At 43.0% G+C, this 6,475-nt stretch overlaps 1 long non-coding RNA gene across 2 annotated transcripts; it reads left to right on the plus strand.

Annotated features, from left to right (window-relative positions):
- The first annotated feature begins 70 nt into the window (after nt 1-70).
- Nucleotides 71-6,184, plus strand: LOC134443717 (uncharacterized). 2 transcript variants are annotated; one of them, XR_010033724.1, is made up of 5 exons: nt 71-349; nt 1,453-1,569; nt 1,948-2,015; nt 4,935-5,044; nt 5,984-6,184. It is a non-coding gene; the product is annotated as an uncharacterized LOC134443717 (long non-coding RNA). The 2 variants fall into 2 exon arrangements; XR_010033723.1 differs by having other exon boundaries at nt 5,987-6,184.
- The last annotated feature ends 291 nt before the right edge of the window (nt 6,185-6,475 follow it).

Here is a 6,475-nt window from a genome sequence, read left to right on the forward strand (position 1 = left end):
TGTGTTTGGTGAATACGGAGATATTTTGACTGGATACCGGTATTTTGAATGACGTGTGCATTGAATAGAATGTTGGCCCTCCCTCTGCCGTTATGATTATGAAGCTCTGCGCGGCAGCCCGCCGCTTCCTATCTGGATTTCTGTCGTACGTTAGTTGGCAGCATCTTTATCACAGACTTTCCAGAAATCTGTCGCAGACTTGTTAAGCCATCAAAAAACCTTATTTAGTTCTAGCTCTAGGCTATGGGACTATGAGAGGACTCCGAGACGGTGTCCAAGTGAGATGGCTGGCGAGGTTGTTCGAGGTCATTTCATGATGAGGATGGACCAGACTTTAAGACATTCTGAGGTAAGTTGAAGTAACAGATTAGAGGAACATACGGTGTATTGTCTTAAAGTAGCTCTAGATCAAAATTAAAGCATGCCTGAATATTGTAATGTTTAACTTTCCTAATGTTTTCTGACTGACCGTATAGCTAACTTGCTAACTAACCAGCGCCTTGTACTGTCCACTAAACAAGGACGGTTATCTTAGCATGTTAGCTAGCCTAGCTTTTTCGGTCTGGTAGGCAGATGTTAACGTTAGCTAGTTAGCTAGCCTGCCACCACCTAAAAATACTAAACCTTTGGGCAAGTGATACGGTGTCACGAATGAATGTATGCATAGACGTTTTACTGACATTGGATATATGACGTCGGATATCTGCAGGGGCTAGATTTTGAAATTACGACAACATTTGGTAACCTGCTACATTTTAACTAGCTATGAGGAGACTAATATTTGGTTACAGATTTGTTTGACATAAAGCTTATTTTCCGTGATATCTAAAAGTTAATGACATCATGGACACTTGTGTCTGAATGTCGCACACAACTAAGTTATCACCTTGTATAGTCTTGAAAGTGTGGCTGTATTGTTCTAATATATGATTTGTCCCCCTTGACCAAGCGAAAAACACACACTCTCAATTGCCTTTCTGTAAGATAAGAGATGGTCACAGCATGTGTCGTTATGAACGGGGCAGAGGTAAAGAAGCCCCCTCCGATGTTATTTGACAGAACAGGAGTATGCCCTGTCGTTGCTCTTGCTCCAATGCACACATAGAGCTAGAGACTTCTGTGCCAGAAAGAAGAGAACGAGAAATTGTGAATTTAAGAATGTGTTTTGTTATAGGGTAATTGATGACATCGTATGGATGACATGATGCCCATCTAGGAGTGTGTGTGTGTGTGTGTGTGTGTGTGAGAGAGAGAGAGAGAGAGAGAGAGAGAGAGAGAGAGAGAGAGAGAGAGAGAGAGAGAGAGAATGTGTAAGACTGATGATGTGTATAAGGCCTCTGCATGTTTTGGTTTTGTATTTTGTGTATTTATGTAAGCTGATAAACACCTTAATTTTGTTTGGAATTAGGCCTAACATGATAAAAAGTACTTCACTCTATTCTACATCCGCAGCTCCATGAATGTCATGAGACACTCCAGGAGACGGTGGTTGCAATGCATTATCAACACCCCGCAACCCCAACCCTCCAATGGAACCCAGAACCCTCCGGAGTTCCTCAGGACCTGTCGGTAATATATTTGACTGCATGTTTTAAGGGAAAGAAAATGATCTAGACTTTACATGTGCAATTTCCATTTTAACCATCTCAAATAACCCTGAGGTTCTCATCGTCAAACTAGAGAAAACATCAGTAAGGTTCAGGCTGTCTTTTACAGATAAGGTACTTTATTCACTGTATTACTAAGCACTTTATTCATCCTGTGGGAAATTCAAGAAACAATTGTCCACTGTTTGTAACAGTATTTTTTAGCCAATTTGGATTGGAGCCAATTTTGGTCCCCTAGGGGAAATTCTTTCTCTGCATTTATCCCATTTCGGCTAGTGAATCACATTGAAATTTCTTAGCATAACAATATGTGATTGTGTTATCATTTTTTTTTCATCAGGCATGAGTGAGGCGAACACATCGTGCGTTGGAGGAAGAGTTGCAGTGACGACTTGGACCACAGGCCAGGTAAACAGGTTTACTCTGAGCATGTCAGCCCATACTTCTGTGATCAAAGTGCTATTAATAGAGAAAGATGTAATGCAACCAGAGGAACATATATATGTTGATGAGTACACTCCTGTTGAAAAAGTAATATTTTGAACAATATTTCAATAAACACACAAGTTATTTCCAAAATGACCATAGAGTAAGTGTAATACAACATCTTTTCAGCTTACTGCAGAAAAGTAAGGTCAATAGTATAACTTGAATGACATATTTGTCCATTGTTCTGAAATTATGCTGGTGCAAAGGTGAGTACACCCCTATGTTAAACTGTCTATGGAGGGGCCGTGTTGGCCCGAATCTTCACGAATTTGAAAGATTAAAAGGGAGGTCATCGCTGTGCATTTCATCCTTGCCTTACATTGAACTTTTACATTTCGAGTCTGGACCTAGCTAAACAAGATGTATATGAGATTTGAATGAAATCCTATGGAGAGTATCATGATCTGATGATGTTCAGTAGTCACAGTACATGTTAACAAGCATGTTTCTAGTGGTGAAATTCAGCTTCCTACTGCGGACGGCATCGGTACAGGTCCGAAACATTTCGGTCCTACTACCATGCTTGACTTTCAGCATGAGGCACTTTTCTTTCTACAAATCACTTTTTACCACCACACATGCTTGACACCATCTACTGATGCAAAATTGTTTATCATGGTCTCATCAGAGTCAAACAGACTAAAGCCGGGCATACACTGTGCGATACTTTCACTCGTGGGTCTTAAGCTTCTGCTCACACTGCACGATGGAATTTCACTGTTTAAAAGTTCACAACTCACGACTCACGTCCTCACACTACACGAGCCGACAGTCGGATGCGAGCGAAATGCTTCCACCGTACGACGCGACAGGCATGTTTCCCCGGTCTGCAGAGGAGGGAACATGCGCACCTGAGGTGGAGATGAGGTCGCGCTCAACAGCGAATCGCACGGCCCTACTCATTTGTGCATGTGAAGTGTCAAATCGGGTCATAGCACTGCTTTAACTGTGCGATTTACACACGAGCCACGACCAGAATTTCAAACCGTTTTGATTTTCTTGCAACCCTGCGATTGCACGATCGTGATACGAAATCGCTTGTCGTTACCCCATGTACACTGGACGATGCGAGACTCACGATTGACCTGCGATTGAGCAAGAAATCGGCCCGACTCTCAAAAAGTCGTGCGACTGCCAAATCGGGGCAAAATCGGGGCAAAAGTCGCACAGTGTAAGCCCAGCTTTAGGATATGGGATATGGAACCATGTACTGTGATCTAATGACACCATGATAAACAAATTAGCTTTAGATCAGTGGTTCTCAACCTTTTTTGAGCAAACGCCCCCTTGGACTCATCACAAGCCTCCAAACACCCCCCTGACCCTATCATAAGCCTGGCCACGCCCCCTCACCTCCCCCTCCCTAGTATCAGCTGTATCCTTCTCAACAAAGAAAAGTGCCCATGCTTAAAGTCAAGCATGGTAGTGAGAGTTGCACAGTTTGGGGCTGTGTGGATGGGGAGCGTACCAATGTTCCCACGCCCCATTGGTCCCACAGCCCATTGGTCCCACGGCCCACTGGTCCCACAGCCCATTGGTCCCACAACCCATTGGTCCCACAGCCCATTGATCCCACATCACTAAGACTTTTTTTCATTTTTTAGGCCCATTGGTCCCACAGCCCATTGGTCCCACAGTCCATTGGTCCCACAGCCCATTGGTCCCACGTTGCTTTTTTATTTGAATTTCTAGGCCCATTGGTCCCACGGGACTCACTAGTTCAAGGCTCTTTCGGTACTTACCGCTTACGTCATACGACCCTAATCCTAACCTTAACCCTAAACCTAACCCTAACCTTAACCCTAACCTTAACCCTAAACCTAACCCTAACCCTAACCCTAACCCTAACCTTAAATCGCTTGTTTGAAATGTTTGATTATCATGTGAAGTACCGAGAGGGCGTCAAACTAGTGGGTCCCTTGGTCCCACAGCCCATTGAAGTGTTTGTGATGTGGGACCAATGGACTGTGGGACCAATGGGCTGTGGGACCAACGGACCTAAAAATAAATTTAAAAATCTTAGTGATGTGGGACCAATGGGCTGTGGGACCATTGGGCCTAGTTTTGAAAAAACGCAAAAGTCTTAGCAATGTGGGACCAATGGGCTGTGGGACCAATGGGCCGTGGGAACATTGGGCTGACCCCGTGTGGATGCCATCAACAGGAGGAAGCTGAATTTCACCAAAAGAAACATGCTTGTCGACATGTACTGTGACTACTGAAGCAGATCATGATACATACTCTCCACATGATTTCATTCAAATCTCACACACATCTATTTTGGCCTGGTGGGGACTCATAATGTAAAAGTTCAATGTAAGGCAAGGATGAAACACACACAACGATGACCTCCCTTTAAATCCATTTCAATTTCAAGACGTTTTGGGCCAGCACGCCCCTTCTCAGACAGTTTAACATAGCATATATGGACAAATATGTCATTCAAGTTATACTACTGACCTTACTTTTCTGCCATAAGATGAAAACATTTTTGTATTACACTTACTCTATAATCACTTTGGGAACAACTTTTGTGTTTTTAAAAATATATATATTATTCACAATGTTACTTTTCAACAGGGGTGTAGTCATTATTGCCGTGCACTGTATATTTGGATCACCATTACACGTTTAGTCATAAAGTAATGAAAACTTGTGTACAGCATTGTATGTTTTCTGTTCAGCTGTAGATTACCTAATAGTGACGAGGTCACCAATGCCATCATCCAGGCTAGTAAGGATTCTGGGTAGAGCTGGGGACCAGAGAGTTTACTCATAACTCATTTATGTGATTATGATGTATAAAAAAGACTAACTCAGTTTCTTTCTGTCTCGCAGAAGCCTGAAATAGATTCTTTGAGAATCTTAAAAGTCAAACAACTGGGCCTTGCGGGGAAGACTGATGACGTGAGAAAAAAAGGAAAAATTTGATGGGCAGACGTGAGCGGGTAGGTAAAACCACAACTACCAACCCCATCATACAACTGCCATCACTTTCTTTTGTCACTACTTCACTTCAGGGGGCAATTAGCCAATATCCCCTTTCTTTCTTCCGAGTACTATTGTTAGTTTTTAGAATGACCGCATTTGGTACAAGGTATTTGCAAATGGGCAGCCAACACTAAAGGTCTGTTTTGACTCCTCCGTCAGGCCCTACCATGGAGCATATGGCAGGGCACTCGTTTGCAATGCGACCGACCCGGGTTCAATTCCTGGCCTGGGTCCTTTGCCAGCCCTTCCCCATCTCTCTCTCCCAACTTGCTTCCTGACATCATCTGCACTGTACTGTCATTATGAAGACAATAATATATATTTTTTAAAAGACTCCTCCATCAGTTGGGGGACACATACTGTCAGTGGGGGGGCAGTGGCAGATCGCGAACAATTCAAACTGGGAGAACTATACGTTGATCGCGGCAAGGGGTCTATTCAGCGCTAAAAGGGAGGGCGTGGTGGCTGTTTGGGTACTTGATCTGCCGTTACCCTGCTGACAGTACGTGTCCTCCAACTAAAGGACGAGTCTAAACCAGGCTTAAGAGATGCAAGCATAAGGAAACGTGGGGGGGACCATAGTTTTAAAACACGTGGTTTGGGGGAACCATGGTTTATGGCAAATAGTGTATCAAAGTTAAATAGTAGAACCATGGTTAATTTTTGTAAGGGATATTACTATGACAGCTACTGTACTCCTGTGGATAAACCACAATTGAACTATGCTTGGTTGATCTGCTGGATAATCTTGTGAAAATCCTGCTGTATTATCTCATGTGACCAGTTCTTTGGCATGTTCATGGTAAACAAGCATGAGTGTGGGTTTTGAACTGTACATATTTTTTAATGTTTAACACATTGTTTAAAACTGCCCTATTTTTTTGTTGCTTTTCAAGCAGTGGTGCTGGTGGCGCAGGATGTCCTGGAGGAGGACGACCTCGACTACCTCAAAGGAGCTGATTCTAGCCTTGTGCCTGATGGGGAAACAAGTGCACATTTGTTGTGCTCTGTCTGAGATGGAGAAGTGTGCGCCTTGCTGGCGTACTTCAATTGATGCCAGCAAGCCCAGCCAGCGAGTGACCGATAGTGGCCGGTTCTCCCTTTGTGACCTCCCCCCCCTTCTGCGGCCGACAAAGCTTGAAATATGATTAAATGTAAATGTAAAATAAAGAAAGAACATTCAACAAAATAATTGTCTGTTATAATATGATTTTAGCTGGGATTTAGCAGTAATTTAAAGTTGGCCTAATTGTTGTTTTGCAGTAGATTTGTGTCTATTATATTATGTTGAAAGAAGTATACTGCCTTACAAAGGCAAAGTGCAGTAACCAATTACCGTAGGTTCATTCTGAAAATGTGTTCATTCTGAAAATGATTTTCATAAAGAC

This window comes from Engraulis encrasicolus, unplaced genomic scaffold (assembly GCF_034702125.1).
Source record: "Engraulis encrasicolus isolate BLACKSEA-1 unplaced genomic scaffold, IST_EnEncr_1.0 scaffold_35_np1212, whole genome shotgun sequence".
NCBI lineage: Eukaryota > Metazoa > Chordata > Actinopteri > Clupeiformes > Engraulidae > Engraulis > Engraulis encrasicolus.